The sequence below is a fragment of the Sceloporus undulatus genome, chromosome 2 (genome assembly GCF_019175285.1).
Source record: "Sceloporus undulatus isolate JIND9_A2432 ecotype Alabama chromosome 2, SceUnd_v1.1, whole genome shotgun sequence".
Classification (NCBI taxonomy): domain Eukaryota; kingdom Metazoa; phylum Chordata; class Lepidosauria; order Squamata; family Phrynosomatidae; genus Sceloporus; species Sceloporus undulatus.
This window is the reverse complement of record NC_056523.1, coordinates 91,868,319-91,878,417: the sequence shown is the minus strand read 5'-3', so window position 1 is coordinate 91,878,417 and position 10,099 is coordinate 91,868,319. Positions and strand designations below refer to the sequence as shown.

The 10,099-nt window shown below is 41.0% G+C and overlaps 1 protein-coding gene across 2 annotated transcripts in view; it reads right to left on the bottom strand.

The window, feature by feature from the left end:
* The window catches only part of PDGFRB (platelet derived growth factor receptor beta), a 121,517-nt gene that overhangs the window by 66,979 nt on the left and 44,439 nt on the right, over window positions 1-10,099 (bottom strand). The window lies entirely within an intron of this gene.

Sequence of the window (10,099 nt, the reverse complement as noted above, 5' to 3'; positions counted from 1 at the left end):
ATCTCAAACAGTTGGGTGGGAACCGGGGGAGGGGGGGGGGGTTTGTTCAAACAAATATTTTTATTCATATATTATGTTGCAGGGACACAGTCTGCATTTAGATATAAAGGGATTACAGGAGTAAAAAGTTTAAAAATCACTGATTTAACTCATCCCACTAAGCACACTTATAATAAGAAGAGGGGTCTACAGTCCCAGAGAGGTACTACCATCCTGTGACCTTGTAAGCAGTACTTTCTCTATGTAGTACTGTAATATCTTTCTGGGTCTCTTTGCTTTAGTAATAGCAAGTTACTTTCTGTACCGCTTATCAGTGCACTTAAGCATCTCTAAACAATTTACAATGTGTAAACTAATTGCCCCCAAGCTGGGACTCATTTTAGTGACCTACAGAAGGATGCCAGGCTGAGTGGACCCTTGAACCCTGCCTGGGATCAAACTGGCGACTGTAGCTTTGAATGGCTGCTGTACAGGCATTTAACCACTGCACCACGAGGGCTACTTATCTATCCTAGTTTTTTATAAGACTGTAGGTGATGGTCTAGATGACCATCTTTGTCCCTCAGTGCCATTGGTTGCAAGTTTGTTATTTGGTATTATATTTTGCATAATTTCTATTGCATAGGGTGTGTGTGTATGTTCCAAGGAGCAGGAAAATATGGATCTCCATCACTGACAACCATTCAGTTCTAAGGTGATGTTGGAACTAGAACTGACACAGCAGAGAATACCATACCATATCCATAGTCGAGTGATGTATTCAGGTCTTTTACTCCAAGTCTCAGGTCTCTTCCTTTAAGTCTCAAGTTGAGTCCAAGTCTGGGAGCCAACCTTTACAGAAAAAAAAGGGTGGCAAGGTCTCTTGGAGGAACAGCAAGTGTGTGAGAAGCAGTAGGCTTGAGGTCTGTTTGACAGCATGTTGCACTGTGCATCAGAGGACCCTTCTTAAGCTTTCAAAGCTTTAGAAAGATGTTTCTGCCTCAAGCCTATTGCCTAATACGTAGGCCCTTGGTACTGTGGGAGATGTTGTTCAGCCCCCCGCAGATACAAAATCCATGAATGCTCAAGTCTCATTTTTCCTAACGGCAACACAGCCATGCAGCCATGCCACCATATGAATAATGGGACCAAAGTCCTGCCTGCCCCCTCTCTCCCCCTCCCTCCCCTCCCTCCTCCCTCCCTCTTTCTTACCTCCTTCCTTTCTTGTTTGCTCTGTCCTTCCTCCTCTTTCCCTCCTCCCTCCCCCTCGCGAGGCTTCTGTCCTGGCTTGGCTCCAGGGGTGGAGGCTGGAGCCCCATCATTCAGAGGGAACTGGAGCTTCAGTTTCAGAGCTGCCTCTCCCAGGCCTACACCCAGAATGGAGCCTCCAGTCTCCGTGACCCAAGCCCAGCCCTGTGCTGGCTCCTTCTGGTTGACAGGGCTCCATCCCCAAAGCCAAACAGAGCCCCATCAGCGGGAAAGGAGTCAGGTCATGAAACCGGAAGCTCTGTTCTGGGTGCTAGGCCTGGGGGTGATTAGTGCCAAGACTCAAGCTCCAGCCTCCTCCAGCTGATGGGACTCCAGCCTCCACTCCTGGAACCAAGCCAGGGCAGAGGCCTCAGGGGAGGGAGGAGGAAGAGAGGAAGAATGGGTGGAAGGCAAGAAAGTAAGGAGGTCATGAAGAGGGAGGGGGAGTTGACTTTGGTCCACTTGTCCCCAATGGAGCATCGCTGCATGGCCACACTGCCATTGGGGACAACGTGGCTTGCCATCCAGGATGCTCAAATCTGCAGATGGCAATTCTACAGATACCGAGGTTCCACTGTAACATTCTTTTTCCCACCATAAATGTAGCTCTAAGTGAACGATGCCAGTCAAGAGTCTGGTTGAGTGGAGTGCATTATTTATTGCTAAATCGAGTCCAAGTTGATGCACCAAAGCAAATGAGTCCATTTTAGTTAACGCATCTATGTCACTGATAGTGCCTAAAAATGTGTCTGTTACTTAACATGGACATGTTAAGTCAAAAGATTTTTTTCTTAACTCTTTAAAAAGTTAGGAATGCAAATGTCTCTGAATATGAACATTGTAGAATTGTAATGATTGCCTCTGCATTATTGTTGCTGATTTTAAGCTGCAATTTAAGAATGTTTTTTATGGCATGTTATAACAGCCTGCTTTCCTCCATTGTGCTAGCTGTACAGCATGCATGTTAAGAAGGACAGAATTCATTAGATATAGTGAAATAGTTTAGGCAGCACAGGTTTTGTTTGCACATTACAACGCAGATTGAAGCAACAACTGCTTTTAGTCTTTCAAACCAGGATTAATGATGATATTACAAACGAACATTTCTTAGTTTTATGGCTGTCTCTGTGCTTTTTCTCCACTTTTTATCATGCTGTTTTATTGTGATGCATTATCCAAGTGCATGTCCTTAGAGTCTGATACTGAAACCAGGCCTAGGAAATACCTAAATAAATTTTTAAAAAGAGAAATATTTAACTAAACAAGATCCCGTTTATGACTTAGAATGTTGACATTGCATTATCTAATTCCATGTCTCTTTATTCGTTAAGAATCTTCATAAATACTTAAAGTAAGGAAGCTTTATCAGTAATACTTAAATTGTTTTTAGGTACTTTTCATCAGGTTTAAAACTGAAAAAAAGATACACAATTTATTCAGAAAATCTATAGCCAATCAGATAAACTGGGGCTGTACAGACAAAAATGCTCATTTATATGAGTTTTATTTTCCTGACGATAAAGTAGATTCAACTAGAGAGTATGTACGGCATATGAAAGCTGCAGAAGCTGAGTAAACAGGAAGTAAATTCTTCATGTGAACAAAACCTGGGAAAGCAGAAAAGAAAGAATCCCATGGCTTTGTGGAAAGTTGCTGAAAAATCAGAAACACATTGGGTTTTCTGGTAAACATTAATTCAAGCTGAGTGAGAGAAGAAGAAAAATATCTGATGACCACACATGGCTGAAAAATTACTTTCCCCCTTGTGTGCTGACAGGCAACCAGGAGGCCAAGACATAACGTACCGGTCCAATAACAGACAGTTCCTGCAGTCCAGGCCAGTCTGGCACAGTCTCCGGTGCTGTGTGCTGAGGCAGCGCAAGACTTTGGCATGACTGTGGGGCTTCTGGTTTAGTTCTGTTTCTCTTACCATTACGGGAACAACAAGCCTTTTATTATTATTATTATTATTATTATTATTATTTAATACCATCTGTCTAGATATAGCTGAGAAAAGGAAAGTGACTTAATGTTTGGATGAAATAATTGGTGTTTAGTATTGTATAGGCCAGGTTTAACAGTAGCCATGCATGAGAGTTCTCTCCTATGCCAACTAACAGCTTCGCAGGAGCCATTTTTGTTGGGATCTAGCATGTAGGGCAAAGGAGGTCTAAGCCCTCTTTTCCAAGAGGTCCTGAAACTCATTTTCCTCCTGGTGCCTATTTAAAGCTTTAAAACAACTAGGATCCACTGAACTATGTGTTTAATGTAACCAGAGTTTGTTCCTAAATTATTTCTCTCTACAGCTCCAATAATAAGAGAAGTTTATTGCCTGGCTGCTATACACAGAAACATTATGCTAGATAGCAGAACTTGTCAAAATGCTTTAAAATTTATATCCGAAATGCTGGATCGCAGCCAAAATTCTACATGGGGGATCACTCAAAACAAAAAATGATGTTATTGATGAGGAAACCATGGGCAGGTGGCTCAACATTTGACAGAATCTTTCTTTTGTCATTCAGGTGACAAGTTTTCAAGTCAAAATTCAAAGGGGCTTGAGCTCATTAGAAGCAAAAGAGAGAGCCACACCATTAGGAAATCATAACAGATACATTGAAATCTGAGAAAAGTGTTTTTCATTTTAATTAAGAGCATCTTGTGTCTTCCATGTCTGAGGGCTGAGATCCAGTCTGAGATTCTCCCAATTTAAAAGAACTTCAAGATGAGAAACATGTGGCATAAGTTAGGCTCCTTTAAATCCACTTGAAAACCCAAAATGGATTCAAAATGGTACCCATATTGGGTTAAAAGCCAGTAAGTAGATAAATAAATAAATATTCATGCTCAGCTGACATGAAAGCAAGCATCTATTGCTACTTTTCATCCAATTGCTTAGTTTTAAGTTGGGGAAAAATGAACTTTCTAAAATGAATGAATGAATGAAATTTTTATTTATCCCCCTTCCAAAGATCAGGGCGGCTTACAAAAATTTAAAACATGATACAATCAATATAAAAGATTAAAAACATACAATACAGCAGCTTTACAAAAATAACAAATAAAAAGCCCACAGCCCAACCTCATGGCCACGGAAGAGGAGGGAGGCCCACAGGATCTTTAATCGGGGAATGCCTGCTGGAATAGGAACGTTTTAAGGTCCTTCCTAAATTGGGCCAGGGTGGGTTAGAGAGCAGAGCTCTATGGACAAGCGTATCCAAAGGGCTGGGGCAGCTGTGGAAAAGGTCCTCCTGCGAGGTGGAAGCTAACCTAGCCCCAGGCACCTTCAGTAATTGGCTGCCCAGATGTTCTGAGGGTGCGAGCGGAATGTACGGGGAGAGGTGGTCCTTTAGGTATCCTGGGCCCAAGCCATTTAGGGCTTTATAGGTGATAACCAACGCCTTATATTGAGCTCGGAAGCGAATGGGCAGCCAATGGAGATCTTTTAACACCGGTGTTTATATGGCTGGTCCTGGGGGCGCAGTGACCAGCCGGCTGCCATTTCTGCACCATTTGCAGCTTCCGAGTTTGGTATAAGGGTTGCCCATGTAGAGTACGTTGCAGAAATCCAGTCTCGAAGTTACCAGAGCATGTACTACAGTTTCAAGGTCCCTCTGGCCAGGTATGAGGCGCAGCTGGCGAATCAGCCGAAGCTGATAAACAGGTGCTCTGTCGATTCACGTGAAGCGACGAGTCAGAAGCACCCCAGACTGCACACGGAGTCCTTCACAGGGAGCGTGACCCCGTTCAGGACAGGTGGAAACCACGCCATTCCTGGACCAGAAGAACTATCACTAGTACCTCCGTTTTCTCTGGATCAATTTGAGTCGGTTTTCCCTCATCCAGCCATTACTGACTCTAGCAGGCCACGAGAGGAGAGATGCCATCCCCAGTCACTGCATCAGTCGGAGACATATGAAAAAAAAGGCACTGCCACAGTTGAGTAATATATTTATTTTTAAAAAGTTGCGAAATTCTCAGACAGCAAATCCAGAAGGGCTATGGCAATGTTGCTCATGTTCTGAGGTTGTCGGAGGAGTGGCAAAATGAGAGAGAGGGTTTCTGAGATACTGTTGGTAAAATTCCTGAAGTAAAAAATTGGTGAGGAGAAAACTGGAAGTTCCATTGACCCCTCTGGAGTACATTGGGCCCTTGATATCCTCTGGGGTTTTTGGTTCCTGGACACTCCATGGATACCAACATCTGTGAATATTTCTCATTAAATACAATGTCATAGTAAAAGGTGTCCCTTATATAAAATGGCAAAATCAAGGCTTGCTTTGGGAATTATATTTAGCATATTTTCAAGCCATAGATGTTTTGAATCTGTGGATGAAGAATCCAGGAATACAGAGGGCCAACTGTATTAAGTGTACAGACTCAGGCAGCTCAGGAACACTTAAGGTATACAGTCGGCCCTTCTTATACACGAATTTTTTTATAACACGGATTCAAGCATACACGGTTTTGAAAATGTTCAAAAAAAGTATAAATTTCAAATATCAAACCTTGATTTTCCATTTTTTATAAGGGACACCATTTTGCTATGTCATATATTTAATGGGACTTGAGCATACATGGATTTTGTTATACACGGGGGATCTTGGAACCAAACTCCAGCGTATACAAGGGTCCACTGTAATCAATACAGAATTGGAGCTTGGTGTGTAATGGCTTCTCTAGGGATTATCTATATCATTAAATACTGTACTCCTCATTCTGTTTCAATAGACTGCAATCTGACCATGTGCAATTGGAGGAATTGGGGCCTTTGCAACTTCCCCCTCAAAAAATGCCATAAACTCTGCTGAAAAGGATTAGCAGTTTTTTGGCTGATATCATCAAGGAAGCACATTATCAAACATGTGTCTGCCCATCCACTTTGCATGGATTTGCAGGCTGTGCATTTTCAGCACGGGGAGGTTGGAATAGAATACAGATTTGTGCAAGAAAATAAAGACAATTAACTATCAATGTGAATTTGTAAAAATCTGCAGCATTTGCATAATTCCACTGAGTTAAACATATAGACTTTAGGAAAATACTGAGGTGGGCCACTGTGATTTCCACTATTTCCATCACATTTTCCTTACAGTTTTAACACAATGACAAAAAGAGACAAAATGAAAATGAAGGAGAAGCTCATACCTTGTACAGAAGCATTGTCCCATGTGCCCCCCAGAAATGATCAGTGCACTGCATAATCCACACACAGCAAATATTTCTGTCACACATTAAACACTAGCTCTTTTTATCCTTTATTCACATAAGCAGCCATAATGCCTACTCAAAGAACCCATGTTCCGTTCAAAAGCCATGTGGATTTCATCACATGTCTCTTGGTTGCCTTTGTCAGATGAAATACAAATAATTAACATCCCATACACAGATATGGAGAGATATCAGGAAATTGGTGGGGAAGTGTCTGTGGATGAGTAAGAGATGATAAAAAGGGATAAAAGAAACTGTGACTGAATCAGGCTGGACAAGGGAAGGGAGTATTATCTTTTTTTGTTGTTAAAATAATAATTAAAAAGCCAGATCCTGAGAAAACTACCCAGGAGGGCAAAGTACACTATATCTTTAAGCATCCAAGAGCAACAGAGCAACACAGGAACATGCATGTGCCTCTAATACTGCACTAGGCTGAAAGACTGCTGCAAGACTATGTACATCCTTTCATTTCTTTAGGCATTCTTAAGTGTGGCTTCTCAGTACTCCTATGAAGTACCAAAAGATAAGCAGTTAAAAGGAGAAATTTTGCCCACCTTTTTGTTTAATGATCAAAAGACAACTCTGAACACAGGCACATGAATCTTGTAGATTTCAAGAGCCCGATCTTCACTATTTGTGCACAGCAAAATCCAGTTTGATATTAAATTATTAAGAAACTGTTGTTATTAAGGGGCAAATTCACATTTGGACTAAATGCAACACTGTATACCACTGAACAAGGACTTTATAGTAGAGAACCAAGACATGATTTTGGCAGTAGTAATTTTTCTCCCCTCTGCTCTGCAGCATGTACCTTTTCTACCTAATTAGTAAAAAGACACAGCAATCCTGTCTTCGTCTGTTGTTCTGTTCATAATGCAGCCTCCTCTTCTAAATCACCATTTTCAGTAGTTCTGCTAGTATGAACTAGTGCCCAAATTCTATCAAGCTTATTACAAGAGTTTAGATTTTTACTTTCCCAGAATCCCATAATGCCCAGAATCCTCCAGCCAACATAAACAGTGGCTAGGGAACTCTTGGAAAAGTAGTACAAAAAGTAACTTTTCCAAGCTCTGCCCATCATCCAATCACATAAACAGCTGGAACTAAAAAAAGGCTGGGTGTTGGCAGAATGATTGGCCTGTGCCACACAGACTGGGTCTGCCTCACCATTTCTTGCTCATCGAGTAAGTGGACTTAAATGGAGATTCAAAACCCTTTCCACATAGATCTCAAGAACATGAACACATTGGTAAAAATGGCCAGGACAATTTGCAGAAGCTATCAATCAAACCAGACCTGAAGTAGGGATAAGAAAACCTGTCAGTTTCATTTTCGTTGCAATTCTGAGAATCCCACATATTCTTGCTCCATACACGTGTCATATTGGGTTGCAAGTAAACTTTTCCCACCACAAACCTTACACAGGTATTTATGTCTACTTTGGTACACACACTACCTAATGTACAGGCTGTGAAAGATAACAGAAAGTTAACTCACTTGAAATGTGATGCTGGAGGCGAGTTCTATGGGTAATATAGACTGCAAAAAAGGTAAATAAGTGGGTCCAAGAACAAATCAGGCCTAAGATCTCATTAGTAGACAAGATGACTAAATTATCATACTTTGGACACTTCAGCCTAAATCTTCTTGTTAGTCCTCATTAGAACAGACTCAATGGGATTTACTTAAGTATTGACTAAGTATTGAATGGATCTACTCTAGCTGAGATGTCAGGCATCATGAGACAGCATGATTCACTGGCAAAGATAAACACTCCATAAAACTGAAGGTAGAGGAAAAGAGTGAGACTTACGTTACAGGTGGTAAAAGTCAAAGATATAGCCATGTTAGACCGTGGAATTAGTATGCAGAGAGATCTTGTAGCATCTCTGAGACTAACTTTCTCTCAATTAGTCTCAAAGGTGCTACAAGCTCTCTCTATATACATTATAGGTGGATCGACTCAATCAAGAAATCCATGGCCATGAGTTTGCAGGACCTGAACAGAGCTACTGTAGGCTGGGACTCTTGAAGAGCTCTCAAACATAGTGACATCTCAGCTAATCTGAAGGCATATAACAACAACAAAAACAACACACTGACTGTATTTTTCAAACATGTTAATGTTTACATGTGTGTGTTTATTTGCTCATAATTCCTTTGTGAGAGAAGGCGAATTTGACATGCATTGTTTCCTCCCAATGAGGAAAACCAAAAAATATGCACTCACTTCCATCACAGTCATGTAAACCATAAATTGGATAAACGTGTTGTTTAAAAACTTTAAGTTCAACAGAATTTTCTGAATCATCCCTAACAAAAGAATTAAACCTAGAAAAGTACTGATCTGGATAATTAAAACAGGGGCTTGAGTGAATATTTGTGTGCCCAACTGCCTTCCTCCCTGACAAGCATATTGAATAGTGATATCTAGAGACACCTATTTACACCATCTTTTCAGCTTCTTCCTTCTTAAAAATGACACTTTATGCAAGTAAATATCACTTTCTTCATCACACATTGCAGTAAAACCTACAATGACATCCAAATAAAACCAATATGAAGTTTCAAAATCTTGGCTAAGTCCATACCCTAGTCCAGAGACACTTGCACATTTTCTTATACCACATTACTACTATTCCTGCAGGATTTATAACACTGCAACAGAAACATTTCTGATAAAGACAGACTGTTTCCTTTTTTGCCTCTGCTACAGGACTGAACAATGGGAAATAGCAGGCTATCATGGGAAACACTTTAAAAAAACAACAAAGTACCCAGATTTTTAAAAAAGGAATTGTTAAGGAATAAGGCTAGAAGAGAAGAGGTCACTTCACTGTGGTACAGACTGATCTGAAAGGGAAATACAGCACTTCTGTCTCTGAAAACCACCATGGCAAATGTAACTGCTACAAATGACTTAGGAATTTTAACAGGATAAAAAGGTCTTTGGACAGTACTTATCACACCACATCATTTCTGCCCAGCTGCTGCCTTGCATTACATTTGTTAGTGCAGTGCACCTTTTAGGATTTATTCACACAATGAAAATAATCTAGGTTGAATCTTTGTTATTCACCCTCCGCACAAAGGGACCCAATTCAGTTTGGGGGAGGTGATCAAAAAGCCCACTTAACCCAGGATAATCAATACCAGGTCTTTTCCAGAGGTTTTTTTTTAATTGCAAAGTCAGCAGTGTGAATAATGATACAAACAGACCCGTCTTAAACTCAGCATACCTTGAATGTGTTTCAAAGACAATCACATCATCGACTCCTTGAGGTGACAAGGCTCTTCCTAGACAGCTTTATGAAAAGATACTCCTCCTCCTCCTCCTCCTCTGCACATCCATAGCTACAGGCTGCCTTTCAGGGGCTTCCCAGAGGTGTCCCCACCCCCAGACCACAGAGGCCAAGCACAGGCCTAGCAATGGGGAACCCCCTGCCCTGTCTCAGCTGCCGGCTCCTGCTCCAAACGTGAAGAGATATGGATTGATGCCATTCCATGATGTGAACAACAAACACAGAATGCATGAGTTAGGTTATTCGCATTATTCCACTACAACAAAATGATGTGTGTGAATGACCTCTTGATTTAATTTAAAATCCTTCACTAGGCTCTCAGTTGGTTATTATAAATAAAATAAAATAATAAA